General features: G+C 41.5%; 1 protein-coding gene across 7 annotated transcripts in view; it reads right to left on the reverse strand.

Annotated features, from left to right (window-relative positions):
- TRERF1 (transcriptional regulating factor 1) overlaps positions 1–20,487 on the reverse strand; it is a 104,888-nt gene that overhangs the window by 60,204 nt on the left and 24,197 nt on the right. For all 7 annotated transcript variants that reach the window (XM_041128192.1, XM_041128191.1, XM_041128193.1 and 4 more), the window contains one exon: positions 14,659–14,714. The gene's annotated coding sequence lies outside the window, so the exon portion shown is untranslated. The remainder of the gene's footprint in view (positions 1–14,658; positions 14,715–20,487) is intronic.

The following is a 20,487-nucleotide window of genomic DNA, read 5'->3' on the forward strand; positions in this document are numbered from 1 at the left end:
CAGAAATTGCATAAACCTCTTGATCATAAGTTCATTTTCCTCTCTATTCTACTTGTACTGTTCTTTACTCCAGCAGGATACCTGCATGGATGTAAAATTTCATTTGTATGACTCCTTTCATCTTCCTAAAAAAAACCCAAACAAAAAATCCCAACCCCCAAATACTGAAAAAAAAGCCAAACAGAAGTCCCTCAGAGCTCTCCCTGCTCTAACTACAGATGCCCTCTCCACATGGATGGGTATGAAGGACCTAAATTCTGTTTTCTCCCTTTTGAGTCATGAATCAAAAACCAGCAGATTTGCCAAAGAGAGAAAAGAAACAACAAAACAGAAAACCTCACCAGCCTACTAGAGATGGTACTGGGAATAAATAGGAGCACAAACACCAGACTTGGCGGGTACATCATTTCACAGCATCAGGTGGTCTCTACCCCCCTCCCACAGACCTGGAAAGCAGAACAGACCATTGCGATCACCTGTCTGACCTTCCACCCAAGGTGTGCCACAGACCTATATGCAGATATGTTACTTGTTTAAGTGCAGAACATATACACATTAGCAATAATCTCCCTTGCTAAAAAGGGAGTTCTAACTCACAAGCAAGTGATCAAGAATCCATCACATCCAAAGGGAGTTGTTTCAGTGAGTAATTTATCCTATTTAATAATTTGTGTGTTACAACTAGCCCAGATTCATCCGGTTTCAACTTTCAGCTATTCGATCTCATTACACCTCCTCCTACTAAACTGAAAAGCTTTGTACTTTCTTTCCTCAATAGATATTTGCAAAATACAGCTCAGCCACTTCACTTAAAATAAGCATGCTAGGCATTTTATTTAAAAAAAAATAAGCCTAACAGTAAACCAGATTTTCCAACTGTAATTGATCTCTCAGCTCCCTAAAGCCTTTTTTTTTTTTCTTTTTAAAGCATTTTTTTCTAAAGCAGGCACATAAGAACTGGACTCCATATTCCGGTAATGATCCTGTGCCATCATGCACTGGTAAAATACTATAAACTCCTACAAGACATGTTTGACTTTTGCATCCGAAGACCGTATCCATTCTTTTAGTAGCACTGCAAGGATTCTGTATTTTGTTAGCTTTTTGCCATCCCCCCACCTCCCTTCCAATGTAAACTGCTCTCCAGAATGTAGCAAGCCCTTCCCTCTGCATAATGTACAAAGGTGGACTAGTCTGTGCTAAAACTCATACTACTCAAATAAGTCCATACCAAAAGGAAATTAATCTCATGTGACAAAGGACATGTCATTATTTGTCATACCCCTGATTTTTTGGTGGCATTTTCAAATTTAAGAAAAAATAACTTTGTTCAGAATAATTATCAGTGATCTTGAAATAAAATTATCTCATTTCTACCAACTAAAGGCTTGTATTTACTTCTCCCTTCCCTTTCCACATAATCCCATTGCCTCATCACCCATTTATACTCACTGCCATTATTTCTCTATTGCTTCATACATGTAGACATACATAAATGTGACAGAAGTCCCGGTATAAAACGTGTTCCTCTTTGCAGAAAAATGCTGGAGAGAACTGCATGTATATTTGATGTCCTCACAAGCAACAGTATGGCATACTGTTGTATATTGGTCCATTTTGAGCACCGAATACAGTATTTTTAAATGTAACCATCACTTTCCCCTCACAGAAAAGCTTCATGAGTTAAAACATATCCTGGTTAAGTGAATGCAGGATTGCGGTTTGTTATTTTGTTTTGGGTTTTTTTTGTTTGTTTTTTTTTAATGTAGTATCTAATAAAGCATCAGCAACATTAACATTATGGTTATTAGTTTACTTAATATGATGATGTTCCATTACACAAAAAGATAATACAATTGCAGGCTGGAAATTAACTATGGAAACATGTTGATATGGTTATATGGAGTCATGAAACTTTTACAAATGCAGGAGCACTGTATCTACAATACAGTTTAAACAAGTTAACTTATTTCAACCGTATATACATAATAAACTTTTGGTCTATGCTGTCATATCAGATACTCATTCTTCCAATACAAAAGTCTTTTTGTTTTGTTTTTTTATATACAATAAAACATTTAGTGATTATTAAAAAAAACCTATGGTTGAAGTTGAGTCAGAACAACTTGTCAGAACACAGTGCTTCTTGTGCTTTCAGCTCAAAAAGGAGAATTCGTATCATTAAATAGCAGTAATATTTATAGACAAAAGTACCAATTTAGTTGTACTACTTCTGCTTTTCTAGAGTAAGAGAACTTTATCTTTTAGACAAATGGCACTGGCATTTCAATGGTGTACTGGAAAAGTAGCATGCATAAAGAGGAGCAGGGCCAGAAGAATCCGAACCGATTGTCACAGTGGAGCTGGATGTCAGTTGGTTACAGTCTGTATGAGACACCTCAAAAAGCAGGGGTCTAGACACCAGACCCATGTACCAAATGCTGCTTTGCCCACATGGATTTATTTAGGGGACAGAAACACCATAACGTAGACCTAAAGGTGTTCTTTTCCTAGGCTAAAGTTTAATAGAACTTTAACTTTTTAACAAAGGTCAAAGAGGCTTCAACACATCTCCTCAAGTTAGCATTGCTTAAGTAAAACCAGTGCAGCCATTTGTTGAACCCTAGTTCAACAGCAGAATTAATTACTAGCCACAAAGCCTTCCCTAGGATATTTAACTGATTAGCTAAGAACATATGCACCAGAGCTCATTTAAAAATAAAATGTTTCATTGGTCAGAACTAACAAAGGACAGCCAACTTGCCATCAGAACGCCCTGATCATCATATAGTTGCTCCTAAATAGCTAAGTTGAGGACTCGCTTCTCTGAATAAGAGGGTTTGGGGGTTTTTTGTGTGTTTTGACCTCCATCACAAAGTTAGAATAGCAGTTTCCTCATTTCTGAGCATGCTGGTATCCCAAGCAAGGGAGAAGCAGGCCTTTCACTTCTCACCTGCTCACAGGAAGTTTACACCTCACACTGTTACCAAGTAAAATAACTGAAATAAAGCAAGAAGCTCCAGCCATCCAAGATGGCATGAATCTTTCCCATTCTCTGTCAGCTGGCTTCAAGTGAACCAAGAGATTTTTGTAAGCCCGTATCAAGCATCTGCCAGAGGAGAAACGGAGCCTGGGCAAGGCAGACAGAGACACTCCAAAGCTGGGGACAACTCAGACAGGACAGCAAAGATATCCCCACCCCCCCCCCCCGGAAAAGGGCCTGCATCTCAGTGACATTGAGCGGTGTGGACACGCATCTTGAAGTGCCGCTAATTGTTATTCTGCTGCTGGGTTGCCTATTGGCCTTTTTTTCAGCTTTCGAAGTATGATCCAAACGGCAAAGTAGGCTGAGAGACCATTTCTTGTAACTTCAGATTTCTAATATAGGTTCCAGCCAGTCACTTAGCTCTGCGCTTTTTGTGGTTGCATGTATTTCCTATTTAAGAAAAGGACTATAGCAGTTCCTGGTTTGTCACATTTTCTTCAAATAAAGCATTTGAGCAGCAGCTTCCTCTGCCGTGCATTACTCTGCATTGGTGAACACTCTGTTCCCTCTCACCCTGCTCAGAAACGCTCACCTACCTACAAAGCTGATTTACAGACACAAGGCAACAAGATGAAGGATTTCAAAACCACACCCATGATGACAGTCCATGGTATTTTTTCCTCCATACCTAGATTTCAATCCTCCTTTCTCCATCTGCACCATGCAGCTCTTTCAAAATAATGAGCAAACGTTTCTCCAGCTTCACAAATCTGGCACACTTCATTTTCCTTGTCATTTAAGAGATACACACAAACTATTTGGTATTAATAGTAAGAACACTGTGCACTTTGTAAAGCTTTATTCAAAGCATCCTGTGATCTTCCACTGAAAGCATTAACTTGGCACCTTCACGGTACTTCTGAGGCACGTATTATAATTCACCTCACGCAGGTGGAAACTCAGAGGCACACTCAGTCTGAAGTGATTTGCTGTTGGGCTAACCACCAGAATAACTCGTGTCCCACCTCCCTAAATTAATTCTGTACTTCAGCATTTCTGGCCAATGCTTGCTCCAGCGCTTCTTGCCCCACACCTAACTTCAGAAGAAGTTGTCCCTTCCCTCCTCTATTACCACACCTATGTAAGTCTCTGACAGAACTTCTCAGACATCTTTTTTTCCCCAAGGATTTCCTGAGATTAAGTAATTAAATCATTAAGGAAGAAGTTCATCACCTGCTAAGGAAACTACTTATACAAACAACATGCTCACCAACAGCAACCTGTATGGCTGTGTTTCTACATCCCAGATACCAGTCACACTGGCTGAACATGGAAAGCTGACGTTAACCCCTTCCAAATGAAAAGAATACTCTGAGGGTCTGGTCTTTAAAAATAATTTCCCCGGATAAGTGAGAGACTGCTAGTAAAATATCACGTAAATCTCAATTTGTTTTAAATGGGAGAAAAAGAACATAGAAGGTCAGTCTCTCTATCTCCTTCAACTATTCTTCAGATGCACTGTTATGTAATTGTATAATAGTATTTCTTTGATAAGAAGTAAATATAAACATATACAAAAGGGGACAAGCAACCAGAAAAGGATTAACACTTCAATATTACAGCAACATCTGAAAACATAAGGAAATAATTTCAAATTTAATCAGTAGTGAAAACTAAAATCATGTATGAAAAGGCGGCAGGCTAAGCAAATGTGAACTTGTCTTGCATGACAGACAGCACAGGAGCTCCTAACTGTGACTCACTAGTGCTTAAACAGTATTACTTGTTTTGATTCTTGCACCAGGATCCACCAACATCACATCTGCACACACAGCCCTCTTTCTTGTTTTAATAAAAGTACTTTAATAATGTGAGAGAACACCTTGTCATTAACCACTGTCAGCTACGGTTTTGGTGAACAGTGGCCATTGCTACTTTTACTCAAACCTCATGCAACAACAGGTCTTGCCAGAAACCAATGACAGAACTTCAGGTTATCCTACAGATGACCCTTAAGAACCTGCTGAAATCTAAATTAAACAATAGTTTTCACCTGCTTTTGTGTCTCAAGTAGTCAGAGCCACAAAGCATCTCAAGACTCCGCTCTTCACAAGGGTATTCAGAGCATGCCATCTCATCCCTTTCGTCCCTGCGCACCATGTCTGAAAACTGGAGAAACAAGAACACGCTCTCATCTGGCTCCAACTCTCAAACCAGAACTGAGGAACAACAGCTGGTGTCTCTGAGTAAGTGACACATGGAGCACGCATTTATCAATTGCTGGAGAGATAATGCAGACACTACTCGATGGCTCTCCAACAACCTCTCTTGGTAGAAATGGGAAGCTTTCTAGACAGCATGGTCCATCCAGAATATCATCAAAGGAAAAAGTTACACAGCAAGCTGCACAGGTACATCCCAAGCACATTTTTCATGTTTTTCAATCAGTAAAAGCTTGTTGGATATCCTTCTAGCATTGTGTCAATTAGTTCAACTGAGTTTTGTTAGTGGGATTGATGGTGTAACTAGTTCAACTTCAGAGAACACTTCTAGTGAAGACTTCATCATCACCCCCCTCTTAAGGCTACAAAAGGGCGTAGTATTTTAAGCTGCAAGCCAACAGAAGAAAGCAGAGAGGAAAAGGACAGGAGAATTTGTTCTTCCAAGTTGCCTATTCAAGAAATCCAGCGGAAGTTTAAGTGGGACATAGTCAAGCCTACTCATTTGCCTGTCTGTTTTTAATAGCACAGACTAGGATAAGGGCCAGAGCGTACACTTTTCCGTTGCATAAGAAAAAGCATGCAATCATTAGTATAAACATTCAAGTTTTCAAACCAACAATGCACAGAATCAAAGCGACACCACTAGTATTTATTAGAGGTAAAATTCAGCTGAGCCTACGACAGACAGACCAAATGTAGAGTATTCCCTGACCATCAGAAGATGGCTTTCGTGTGAGGGTACCACTACTCCAGTCCCCACAGGCTTCCTACGCTAAGCAAATTACTTGAGTCACTTCAGAAATGGGCAGAGTGAGATGCGTAAAATGAGGCTGTGTACAACATCCCTACAGAAGTAAAGGTCTTGACCTTTTTAATCTCCAGGAGGTGTGTTCAAATACTATACTCACAGGCAACTGTTAGAATAAATCATGAAAGCAATATACTGTTAAGGCTCAGCATCTGAATGCGAAAGGCTAATTAAGTACTAAAGCAACAAGCTTTTTTTCCTCCTGATAAAATGGAGGAGGAAAAACAGACCCAACCCTGTTGGCACACTTTGTAGACAAATTCCTTTTGACAATTTATGAACTTTTTTGTTCCTCCTGTTTAACAAAATTACTTCAACAGTATAGAAGTTAGCAACATAGCTATCTCAGAAGAGGTAAGTTGCTCTATTCCTTATTGGTAAGCAGTGCACACACAAAAAAACCACCCGCAGGAAATTGAGAGCGATTCATTTAGTTTTAGCCAAGTCTCTGCAAGACTGTACCTTTTGACTATTAGTTGATGGTAAATGTGCAACTGTCTGGTACTTAATCTCATATAAGAACTAGACCAAAAAAAAGTATCAACATTAAATTTTACCTTCAAAAAAGAACACAAGTGGTATGAGTACAATTCTCTAGAAAAATGCTAGTTAGCAAAACCAAAACAACTACTCCCCCACATACATGCAATATTTAAAAGAAAGAATTCAAAGCTGTAATTATGTTCACACAGACCCAAACTGCAAAGTACAAGAAGTTCAATTCAGGGATTCAAAATCCTTTAAGTGTCATCTCTAATGACACCATGTACCCGACTTCCTCTCATATTTTTTCTTTAGTATTTTGGGGGCCTGATGAGATGCTGTCCATTGCCATTACCAGGGATCTGAAAGAAAATATGAAATCACTTCTTGTCATCTGCACAGAACATGAAACCTGGAGCAACAGTAAGCAAAACTCAAATCAGGTTACTTTCTGGTAAAGTATATTTTTTGCTAGGTATAGTTTATCTGAACAACAGCTGGTTTTAATAAAGCAATAACACAAAAGTTACAAACTCCTAGGACTAAAAAAAGAACCACGACAGTTACCCTTGGGGAATTGCATTGGAAAGGCAACAATCCTGTAAAAAAGACTGGGGGTCACTGCAGACACAATCTAGATGCTAAACTTCCTGCACAAATCTGCAACTAAGCAAGGAAACATAGCCTCTGGATGGATAAGAACATTATTTTGAATAAGGCAAGGCAGGGAGGGAGAGTATTATCTAAAGAACAATAACAGCAAGGGCAACATGCATTTCTGGTCTATTCACTTCAGAAAAGAAAATACCACAAGAACAGCTAAAGATTCAGAAAATACATCTTATATCGAGAGTTTAAAAAGTCTGCATATTTGGCTTATCAAAGAGGATAATGGTTATCAGTGACTTACAAAATGGCTAAATGTCTCTACCAAAATTTAGTCAGAAGTTAAGAATACATTAGCCAAAACTAGGCCCCCAAAAGATGCTGCTGGGCAGAGGAAAAAGGTTTGAAGAGTTCAGAATTAATCTCCTCTGCCTGACTGTACATAATTACAGTTGACTGATGACATGTAGTATGCTCAGAAGCTCATCAACAGCAAGCTTTCAAAATGCAGTATCCAGAAGAACCATTTTCTATCTTACCCAGCTGACTAAAACCCTGTACAATTTCTCTGGCATTTACATCTCCATTTTGCAGCAATGCTATCCATTCAGAAATACAGACCTCTGCATTTAGGTAACTCCAACCGGTATGGCTCTTGGAGCATATCTCTTCAGAAGCACCAGCTGCTCCCTGAATATTAAAATCAAAGTTCATTTGTCTTCAAAGTGCTCCACAGCCTTAGTTCAGGGTATTCAAGGCTTTTCCCAGAGCTCCAGGACAGACTGTGATCCACCATTCTGCTGCTTAGCTACTGTTAATTGGTACTGGAGACTCAAATTTGTGTGTGTCTAAATGAGGAACATGAAGAGATTTCCAAGTAGAATCACTCCTGGCAGATCTGAGCACCAAAGCTTATGATATCCAGATCTTCCTCTCAACACTTTTTAACTCATAGCAACTTGTATTAAAAAAACATACCTGGACAATGCATTATATTACATCCCTCCATGGATAAAGAAAAACAAAAAAAGTTTGCCATACTAATTCTACTACAATCATGAACAAAACACCTAAGAATCTCTATAGCACAAAATAGAATTGCCTAAAATTCTTCCAGAGGCAAATTATTGTAATTTACAACTGGGACGTCTCCTTCTGTCATTTATAGTCAGGAGTGGGTATCTCTGTAGAGTAACAACAGAAGTTATGGACTCACTGTAGAAATGACTGAGAGTTCATGATCTGCACTAGTAAGACAGGAAGAATAGATACCAGAAGCTCATTGTGGGGACAGAAGTCTATGAATGTATTTCACAGAATTTGTTTTCTAAAACTAAAGCCCATTCCTCAGAGTTTATGAAGTCCGCAAGTCATGAGTAGCCCCTGTAATTTCAAGGCACACTGGCTGAGCATCAAGAGGGCAACCAGAGAGTAGACAAGAGTCACAGTTGGCTTTGCTTCTTGGGCTGCAGACTGGCACCCACCCAGCAAGAACACTGACAGCTGCCTGCCCCATACAACCCCACCACCCAAGCAGGTGGACTAGGGAAAGCCCTCAGCTTCTTAACACATCAGCTCTTTCAACAGGAGCAGGAAGTTACCACCTGCAGCTGGGGTGTCAATCATGAACCAAGACAGCACATTTTTTGTGGGAGATTAACAGCGAACAAGCTTCTGCTGTTCTCAGAGCTCTGTCTGGGTACCTTAACTAATATTTTCCTTTAATTTAACATCTAGGGGCTTTTAAGTTTAATCTCATATGTTAATTCTGCAACTTTTCACTCACTGGGCTCCGCCCAACATTATTTTTAGGTTTTAAAAAACAAACAAACAAAAAAACCCCAGCAAGTTACTGGCATGTTTTAGATTAGCAACCAAGCCAGAGCCTGGAAACTACACAGCCTCCATGCAGAATGGGTTTCAGAGAAAAAAGCAGGACATTTCTCTATCTCGTTGCACCAGCAGCAAACCTTTAGCCTCACGGCTAGGATTTCACCTACAGCCTCAACTAAAATCTCCCTTTTAACTCTATTTGGTACACTGCCTTTAATTCATTTAGGAAAGGTTTGATATGAAGAGTGGACAGTCAAGAAGGGAGCTGTGGAGAGGAAGGAAAAGGGGAGAAGAGGGGGCCAAGATTCAAATGGTCTGTAGTGGTGGTTAGCACTTTGGTACCACGAGTCAATCTGATCCGTTTCATAAGTTAACAGAAAAAAAACCCAAACAGTCCCCACAACCTGTTGCATTCTTGGAGCCAGGATTTCTTAACAAAAGCCAAGAGGCCTCTCCATACCAATGGTAACAATACATGGCAGGACCTTGACATCTGAAGCACAATAATTAATCATTTCAACAGTAAGTTACAAAGGAGTACCATCCCCTTTTTACTGACAAGGGAGCTGACTCAAAGACGACCAAGGGAGTTGCCCAAAACCACAACACCAGTCATTAGCAGAGCTGCAGTTAGAAGTTCCTGACTGCTGAAATTGGCAGCCACCCCGCAGCCGCAGAACTGGTACCCTGCACACTCGCCATGTAGAGGGTCACCTGCTCCCCGCATGATGCCTCCAAGCTCCAGTCACGCCACCAACATCAGAGAAGGAAGAAAGAAAGAACGAAGGGTACGTCCAGCCAGGGTGGTGGGCTCAGTGATGAACAGCAGCAGTGATGCCCATGTCACCCTGCAGACCTGCTCTGGCAGGTACCTACCCCAAAGGGCCAGCTGCAACCCCCAGGGTCTGCCCTAAAGGCTCCCCCTGTGTCTGCGTGCCCGTTGGACCCCAGGGAACTTGGGTCAGAAGAATAACCCTAAGGAGAAGTCAGAGCTAGTAGTTTCACCAGGTTTAGGACCTTGCATTGGCTCACTGAGTGGAGTGGGGTGAAAGACAGGCAACATGCATCCCGGAGACTGCAACACTAAACTACACCCAACCTTGTTTGCGCTTTATGTGCTCCAAGGGGAACTTCAGATCAGTTCGACTCTCAAGCAAAAGCTGAAATGGCTCTTTCCATCTTAGCCCTATAGCTTTAATGTGCATTTTACAGTACTGATTTCAGTTTCTCTCAAAAATTACTTACTTCTTACAGAACCAGCCAGCTCACAACAAGGATATTTTACAGCAAAAGGTGGCCTTTTTTGTAAGGGTAGTTTGAAAGTATTAAATAGGTTAATTTTCCATCTCAATTTTTATAGAAGCAGCACAATTCTTATAACAAGCAGCTTGGAAAACCCAGTGTGACAGAGATGGGGAGGGGGAAGTGTGTTGCCACTTTTACATTAAAAGCAGAACCACAGAAATTTGCTTTTTGTAACATGATTAGTCTTAATTTATATATAAACTTACGTCTAGGCCTCTGTTATATAGCTGAATGTATTCCCCTGCTTTCTATATTCTGCCTGGTACCTGCCTATACCGAGTTCTCCAGACATTCCTTCCAACTCACTTGATCCTTTGAAGCTGACAGTTATCTACACATTCAGGCACTGAAGTAATTTATTCTTTTAGAAGTGTTAAGCATTTACAACTTGCAACATCAGATCGTGCAAATATTCAAATTTTCTGGAAGAAAAAGAAAAGGAAAAACCATTTACCTTGATGTCTACATTTACGTAGATATTTTCTCCACCCACCCACCCCCAACTTCGTTATCTAGAGGCTTTTCCTTATGCATGAGATATTTCCCATTTTTCTCCCTGTGCTTTCCAGGTACTTTCCACATATTGTTACAAACCAGCTAAATAACACAAGAAAAGGAACTCAAATTACCTCTTACTGTTTAATTGAAATTAGCTTTCTTATTTTGAAAGTTTGCCTAAGATGGCTTCTGTGGAGACAAAAACATTCATAGGCAATGTCAAAGGAAGTTATTAAAACTAGCAGTGATACAAGAGTTTTGCACTGATGTGCACTAACACAGGAAGAAACCACAAGGTACCAGTTTAGACAGAAATCATTCCTGGACTTTGCCTCTATTTGATCTCCATCCAAATCAAGTGTTACTCCCTGTAAAAAATAACAACAAAAACACACCGAAAATGCAAAAACCCACAAATACTTCAATGAGTTGCTGTAGTTCTGCATGTGTTAAACCAGGGTTTTCACTGCCAAGACTCATTAAAAAAGAACAACCAGAAAACGTTTGCAAAACAGATTGCTCTTATAAAGTGCGTTAACAGCTATTAATAATAGAATATACATCAACCTACTCCTTTTCAGATAATCAATATTAATTAGCAACCTAACTTGCAACTGTTAAGGCAAGCAACCTTGGAGCTGTAATTCGTCAGGTCTAAGCTAACGGTGGGTGAAAATAGGCCTGATAACAGTTACTTCCTTGTCATTTCCTTCCAAAAATGACACAATGCCGTTTCAGCAATTGAAGCAATTTTTATCTCATAAACATACCTCTGAAAATAGATTAGGCCTTATAGAACAATTTTATATTTATGATTAAGCTATCGGGCAGACATCATGTGAAACCTGACTTGGAGTTCACAAGGGCCCCAGGTTCCTTGGAAGGAAGCAAGATAAAGGCACAGGGAAATATGGGGAAAGAAAAAGAAAATATTGGGGGAGAGGTCTGGCAACACCACTGCAAGCTTGAAGTCTTATAATTTCATCATTAGGCTTCAGGCATATTAAAAAAGCTGCTATTAATTTTTTTTTATTTGACCCCATCACATAATCAATAGGATGGATGCCAAAAGCCAGCCATTACAAGGAAGTCACCATGGCTAGGATTAAGACAAGATTACTCCCTGCACAGACTGGACCATCTCTCATTGGTTTAAATGGGACTAAAAGATAGCAACCTCTTTAATTGCAATGGCAGCAAGAAACATGTGAGTGCTTCAGAAGTACTCCCCCAGAAGAAGAAAACAGCAGGGAACAAACAGGGTCAGGAAATATCCATGAAAACTGTAAGCAACCAAGGCAAAACAAGGACAGGAGGCACAGACAGGACCGGAGGGCATGTTTGGGGCAGGATCCAGACGCCTGTCTGGAAGGAGGGAAACCCAAATGTAAATGGGGAGAGGGAATGCAGAAACAGAACAGAAGGTTAAAAAAATAAAATAAATAAAATAACACTGATGCCACAGTAGTAAAGGATAGTTGGAAGAATGAGGGTCACCTGACTACTGTGGCCTTGAGAAGGAACATGACCAGGACAGCCACTTCTTGCAATACAGGAGGACCTGGAGCGGGACAGCGGCATTTCTCCAGCTCAGGTTGCTGGGGAAGGGATAAACGAAGCCCTCTCAGAGAAAGGGGAACGAGATACACACATTCATAGCTCAGGATTAATTTCAAACCTGAGAAAGTATCACACAAAACGAGGCCAGAATATTTTCTTCTAGAGGCGAAAGACAAGAGCCAGTGGAAAGTGCTACTTCTTCCTCCCAGAATCTCATTTTAAAGCCAGTCCTGCGATTGCTAGGGATCTAGCTCACAATTTGTACATGCTGGGGGCTGGTAATAAAGCTGTGGCAAGAGAAGGTGTCATGGCCTCAAGCTGCAGAGCTTGCTAGAACCAGAGCCTCCCCGGCAGTTGTTTTATGAGGAAAGGGGAGAACGAGCTTGCCCTGGAAGAGATGGTACAACAGCAGCCAGCTGCTGTGCCACAAGAGCTGCCCATGTTATAGCACACAGATTTACCAATATCCACTTTGCAGAACAGTACTTAAAATTAAACAATATATGGATACTATATATGTATAATGCATGAGGAGTAACATCTTAGGAAAACACTAGCAGCTGAGTGAGTATGACTAAAGTGCTATCCCATGTGCATGCCAAACAAGTCCCCAGCGTTGCATTGACACTGGACAAATGCACTTCATCAACTGAATCTGCTAGAACAAACCAGTCTGAACACAAGCATTTCTACCTATCCCATCCTGGCCATGCTGCTTTTCGACGAGAGCATACACATACCGTTGGTGATGCCACAGTGGGCACCGCACAGCCTCCAGCCGCAGCAATGCCAGTGGCAGGCGCGCGATGGCAGCTGAACTGCCTGCGTGCAGAGGGGTGCTGGCGCAGGTCTGGCTGAACATGCTCTAAGAAGTCCTGAAAGCGATTTTAATTGCCCATTCTTGGAGCATATGTAGACCAGTTCAAACACGTGCAAGTGAAGAAGCTCGTTTACATAACAAACAAGGCATGCATGCAAGGTGCTTTGTGTAATAGCACTGCAGACTGCAAGACCTCTCACCTGAAGAGCTGTATTTTACCAACTGTACACATACAAGACCACCTTCAGGTAGAGAGTAAGCCATTAAATAAAATATTCATAACACAATTCAACAGTGGCATGAAAGAGGGTAGTTTGAACGGACAAAGTGCCTAACACTTGCAAAAAAAACCTAAGCAGCAAGCAAGTCCGATTCTTGCATACTCTGCACACTGCCAAGAGCCGTTCAAAGTTTTCAGTTCTTGCTTGGGCAGCCATCCTCCAAAGGTTAACGCTACTTGGCAAACAAAACTTAAATGGGGAAAAAAAAACCAAAAACCAAACAAAAGAAACACCACAAAACCCTCAAGAGTGTCTACAAGGGCTAAATCTCTGAATCCAAGGAAGAAGTAATTTAGTCCTCGTCCTCATACAATGACATCATGCATCTAGCTGTTTCTACTGCATTTTCCAACCAACATCCAAAAAGAACAACAGAGATTTTTGAGGCCTGTAAATGGCACAGAGCTCAGGAAGACAGAGGAGACAAAATGAAACATGTAAGTGATAGAGCTGGATAGTCACAGGGTAGATTGTAGGCTGAAAGACAGTGACAATCCCCATGTAATACTACTACGGTGTTTGGCTGTTTGTTATTTGAATATGGTTATTCTAACACCTAAGAGTTTTAAAGACATCTACTCCTCTCCGCCAGTGGAAGCCTCTGAACCAGAAACCGAAAGAAAAAAGAAAAAAGTATCTAAACACTGACTTTTAAGAACACTATTTAAAAAAAAATAAAAAAATCAGCAAACCTACAGCTTCCTTCAGCACATCAGTGACAGCAAATACTCATTTCAAACTCAAAACTAGAGGTTTTCTATTCATATACACTCTGTCCTAATAAAAATAGTCCGAATTCAAAAATACTGCAACAGGAAAAACAAGTTTTAAAGCGTGTAAGTTAAAACAGCTCAGAAATCTTTTTACCTTTCAAATGCAGCGGGGGGGGGGGGGGCGCGGCGGCAGGCACAATATCTCAAAACTGACCAAAAACTCTAGCTCATCTGTTACTTTATAAAAAGCTCTAAATTAGTAGGATAAGTATGACCTATCTTGCTAACCCCCACGCCTGGAAAGGCATACATTTTTGTCTTCTGGACTGTGTACATCAGTTCAACAGGAGAAAGGACTGGGACAGAAGCTGTACAGAACAGAGATGGTCTCTGCTTGGAAGGTCAGAGGCAGATGTAACTTAAAAATAAGTATCTCAATTATTTTCAGGGTTCTGTCAGGGAAAGAAACAGTTGTCTTCAACCCAAACAACAAACCGGTGAGACTGTTTTGTGTAGGAACATGTATCTTACCCTCTCTCTTACCTTATAAGACGCATCTCCTCATCCTATTCAGAATCCAGCAAGTCATAAAATTCCATCTGTAACAAAAGAAAAAGTCCATTAATACCTCCTGATAATCTCACAACAAAAGGCTAATAAGCAGTTAAAGAAAAAAAAAGTTAAACTTCTGCTGCCATTCCAGTATAATCTATACCCCAGGCAAGTTGCCCTCCCATCTGTGGCAATATGGGAAACCTGGATACAAAGGTATTAAAGATGTTGTAACATGTTCAGTAAGAAACATGCTCTTCCTCCTTCAGCAAGGATAACAGAGGTGGCCAAAGCGTACAGGTTGCCCTGCCGAGTCATAAATAAGTCTGCAGCATCCTCTCGTTAAATTAAACGAGCATCAAATTATATAATGTGAATGGTTGTAAAATGAGACCAGTGGTAATGGCTAGGAATAATCACAGCGGTGTTATACATCGTGGAGACAATTTTCCATCAATGTATCAAACCTGGGTATGCAGCACCTTTTATCTCCAGGCCAAGAAATTGTCAGCATGCAGCCTTTCTTAAATACAGTAAAGCATGCAAGAAACGTATGGAACAAAGCTCTCATGCACGAGTTTAAATGATGCCTACCCTGTGCAAGTACATTTAATTTCCTAACACCTTTACAAACCAACCTTTCATTGCAAAAAAGATGTTTTTATAATATAGGTAAACATGACGCAGTCTGGCATACCTTAGATCAGAGGAAAGAGTACCTCGTGCCTAAACAGCAAAACTGCAACCTTGGAATTGTCAATAAAATTTACAGTCACGATAGACTCAGGCTTGAACAAACACTTTTCCGTGGCACGATTAAGAAAAGGATACATGACCTGCAATCCAGCCAGTCTGTAAGTCACTACGGCAGAAGAGAGACCTCCCATCTGGCAACTTTGAAAGGCATAACAGCCTGCCTAGAGTAAGAAATGTGGATCAAGGATCTAAAAAACCAAACAAACCAACCCCTCCACACGCCCTTTTAGACTTTTCAGCGTCCTGCCCACAAGCCCTAGAAGCCTGTTAGTCCAGTGCCAGGCTGGAAAAGGCCAGAAAAGTGTAGGAGTGAAACGGCACACTGTATGAGAGAATACTATTTTTAAAAAAACACCAAACAATCCTTAATTTTTCAATCCAGTTATCTGGGGGAAGATATGGCAGGAATAGAAGTGTTTGAAGCAAAGAGTTTTCGTATTTGCTTACTCTTCCTGTAGTGATGCTACTAAGAGTATCCCTGTGCCTAAAGTACAAAACTAGATGCAAAGAAAACATTGTGTTTTAGTGGTCTGACATCCACGATTTGCACCCTCACTTCATTTTCCTTGGACACTGGGCAGCTGCGATGCCAACAGACCCCAGTGGGAACCACAGGTGCTCAGCACCACGGAAGGATGACATCCTTCACTGCACTGCACTGCCATTTCCCTCCCAGCAGAACAGGGATGGCAGCACACGTGTCCCCCAGCCAGAAGGGCTGCCTGGGAGCCAGGGTCCAAACTGCCTGCTCTGAGATGCTTCTCTTTTTCTGCTTTCTTTAAGTGTACATTAGTGTACACTTTAAGTGCTAAAAATAAACCTTTCATCCAGTGAATACCATTTTCTTATCTTCTACTGATGATCACTTATTTTTTGGCATTACCAGAATAATATGGCAACATATTTCCACCACTATGGAGGCTTTTTGGATTCTTTTTGTTTTTTTCTATGAAGAGGAGATCTTTTATCCATGTGACAAATATTTGAACAAGAGAGAGCCACTGACCAAGAGCCCACCTGAGTATCCCTACCCTACTATTACCCTGCCAACCCAGTAAAATTCCTCAGAGCACAACCTCTTCCTGGCTATTTTCACAGAAACTGCAGCAATCATACAAGAACAATGGGGAAGTTTGTTTTACTCAGAGTAAATGTTTTGCAGCTTCCAATGTAAATATTTTAATTAATGGGGGTTTGTTTTGTTTTTTTTTTTTTTTTTTTTTTTTTTTTAACTCTCTGCTGCCTTACTTGGGTTCACATTCACACAATGCTATCAGGACAGAAGCAGCACTCAACTTCTATAATAGAGAGGAAGAGAGAAATACAACATAGAAAAATGACACGCTGACTTCAGAAAAAGCACCATCATAAACAAATCAAAATTCACTGGGCATTTGCTGGGGGAGATCTGGGATGAAAAGAATTAAAGAAAAATGAGCCTGCTCATTTCCTGCATCCAGCTGAGGACTTGTGTTAGTTTCCATCAAGATAGTGGGCCTATTTTAATAGCCAACTTGTAGAAAACCAGAACTAATCTGTTTCCAAAACGCCATTACCAAAACAACGACCAGGCTACAAGGAGAAAGAGATTACTATTTTTTTGCCTCAGCCATCAATACAGTGGCTCCTAACCACCCCATCACTCCACATCCACTTCACAGAAATGCTCAAACCTCCTCTCAGTGATCCATAAACCAAGCGTTCTGGTCTGTGTCAGCAGCATGGGACTCGGATTCACCCTCTCTGGGCAGGACTGTTTTGGTACTACAGAAGGTGGGTGGACAGAGATGCCAAGCCATTCTGCACATGCTCCTCTGGTGGTTTCTGGATCCAGCAGCAGCACCCCCAGGTGCAGGCAGTGCTTGCACTCTGAACAGCGCATCTCCCCGCAGAAACCATCTCCCTCCTCTGCATCCAGATACAGGGATAGAGTTTGGATGCAATATCAGCAGATGGCTGGCATTCAAGATTTTTTTTTTTTTTTTTTTTTTTCAAATGAAGTGGGACACAAATGGTGCTGTTCCTGCTTTCCCAAAGCCTGACTGAAATGTGAACACAGACCTGTTCGAACTGGGAAGGTCAACCCCGTAGTATGTTTCTGAAGAGCTGCAGAAACTACTGCACAGACCAGTTTAGCCTGAACCAGTCCCACATGTGGCAGCGTTTCCCTTTCCCTGCTTTTATCTGAATGGGAGGTTTTGTTCCTCTTGTACCAACCTCACCACACTTGATGCCCGTTACCAACACTTTTCCAGAAGTTCAACAAGCAGCTCCACAGAAATTGCCTGCCACTGTCAGCAATATGCACACTACCCTGGGTGAAATCCTCACCGTATCTTTCAAAAAATACTGCATTTGTAGTCTTCCACCGTCTCATGCAAGATGTTTGCGTGCTCATAAGACTTCCCAGATTCTGCGATTCTCACAACCACCATCCACACCAGCAGCTCCATCACCTCCAGGCCACCGTGGTGGTGGCACTTGGCCCATCACATCCCACTGGGCAGTGGCTAGCGCTGGAAAGGATTGGAAGACGCCCACTGCCCTCATTCCTGCAGGAGCTAATAACTGAAGGAAGAGCGATACTTTCTGATTGCAGTTCATTGATAACAAACCTCCCACAGTCCTAAATTAGTAAAGGCTAACTATCAACCACTCCCTATTAGGATGGGGGGTAGTGGGGAGAAAGAACACCTGGCTGGTAATTGCAAGAGATCCTCTAATTTGGTAGCAGCAGAAGATGACAACGAGGCAACTGCTGTTTCTGCACAGGCAGCCTGAGGCTGGTGCTCACACAGAAGGAAGCAGACACGAGCAAACACATCACCCCTTCATGGTGTGCACCCACCTCGGTACCTGTCTCCTGTGAAGGGTAAATGGATACCAAAGGGCAATGTCAGCTCCCCTTGTGGCAGGGTGATTCAGAAACATGTGTTTGCAAGACCTTTCCTGTCCCTGCCAATGCCACAAAGTGAAACTAAATCTCCTGATCCTGCATTTGAGTGTTATCAACCACTGCTATGATTGTACACACGTGTACAATATCAGCTTTAGCTTCCACACCAGCAAAGACTTTTTTTTTTTTTTTTTAAAAAACACATTTGTTTCCCCATATTCCCCATCAGATTTTCTGGCTATAAACACAACATTAAAACACAGAGTAAGAATCAAAGTAGTAAGTATCTCTGCTCAAAACAGAGCTCTTGCAAAATAAACTCATACCACTTTTCATGAAAGACCCAAGTGAGGAGGCAGACTTTGCATTAAGCCCTCAATGTGCATGGACTCTGGAAAAGGAGATCTCTTGGCAAGTGAGCGACCCAAGGCTTATGCCAGTCCTTCCATCTTCCTCTCTGACCTCTTCTACAGAGCCGCTGCACTCAGCTTTTTCATGTGCCAATTTAATCACCAACGTGAAACTCACACAATCTTACCAGTGTCTCTGTGGTCTTCTCATCAGGGCAATGAGTAGAAACGCTCCCCCAAGGAGTGGCACATTCATAAGTCTCCCATGCCCACAGGATGGAAAAGAGAGTGAGGAGAGAACAGATGAATGTTAATCTCTCCTCGATGCCTCCAGCAGCAGTCTGTACTCTCCCACGCACAGAAAAGGGAGGCTGTACAATTTGTGGAGGCCAAACTGGAAAAATGTAGAGAGAGAGAACTGATGGCAAATTCTCTTCTCTATCGATTCTCTTACCGTAAGGAAAGCGAAAGTCAGTCATTGAGTTGCCGATGGAAGATGAGACCACAGGCTCTTTAAGGGGCTGCTTTTATGCAAACTGCAGAGCTGGACTACACAGGATTCTATCAGTTCAACATATTAGCTACCTAAAATATTCTGCTCACATACTGCTTGCACTGTATGACTTCTTATGGGGATTACTTTTATTAACAGATTACATTTTTTGTCTGATCATAGGAACACACAAAAAGGACCCAAGACCACTCTGTTATGGATGTTAATTCACAAATGTAGGACTCCTCTCTAGCCTACGTGACTCCAAACACCTACTTCCTAACCATGAGTAGGTACCCAATAAGCACATGAAATACCAAGCTTGGAGCAGTTGCCACCACACACACTTCTTTAACTGATTTGTGTCTCAAAGGTGTCTGTCAGCACACAGTACTGTACATGCGCCAAACGAGAGCATGGGGGAGAAGCTCTAAGCAGGAAACAGAAGCTCGTCTTAGATTAGCACAGCTCACTCAAGTGTAGTGCTATGCTCAGATTTGGTTTTGATTTGCAAACCTTGCTGTCATTGGCTAAGAGGATGTTTGAAGTTTTGTTAAAAAAAGCCAGAAAGCTAAAACAAACACACAAATGAAGTTGCCCTGGCAGCAGTTGGTACCTTTAAAACCTATGTAAGATGCACCTTCCTCAGCCCCTGTTTCACAGCATCCTGCTTCTTGCTTTCCCATCTCCCCTTCCAGCTGAAGGCAGCCACTCTGATTGCCACCTCCCAGGTTTCCAGCACATCATCTGCAAAAAGATGCAGGAGAGAGAGCAAAAAGTGTTTTCCTGCTGCAGGCACCTGAGGCAACACTAGTCACCTCTGATCTTGAGAGACCCTTTTCACCACCCCCAAATCCCTACTACAAGAAGAGTACTTTGTTGCCTGTTGAGATGTCTTACAAATAAGCAGCGAAGTCCAACACCAACCTGGCTCCAACAAAATTTTAAATGGCACCCTGGTGAGCTGGTGGGCAGGCTTCCAGCTCTCACCATTAATTCCAAAATTAACAGACCTGGAGTCATCATATTGCCTGAAGATGGCAGATCCTACTCTCAAACGCATGCACCAGCAATTGCAGGCATGGTTTCGATTACGCTAATACCTGCCCAGTAGGAACAACTCCAAAAGAGTTCACTTGCTTACCCTAACTCATGATAAATCACAGTAGCAGAGACATACTGCAACTACTAACTTGATCAAGGGCAAGGTGAAAGTTTTTCTCTGGATAATCTAGAGAAGCAATGTGAGCCTTAAAGGGAAAACTTAAATGAATATTGAGAGAGGGAAAAAACCCCCACTATTTAATGTTAGTATTTATTAATAT

This window comes from Aquila chrysaetos, chromosome 13 (assembly GCF_900496995.4).
Source record: "Aquila chrysaetos chrysaetos chromosome 13, bAquChr1.4, whole genome shotgun sequence".
Taxonomy (NCBI): Eukaryota; Metazoa; Chordata; class Aves; order Accipitriformes; family Accipitridae; genus Aquila; species Aquila chrysaetos.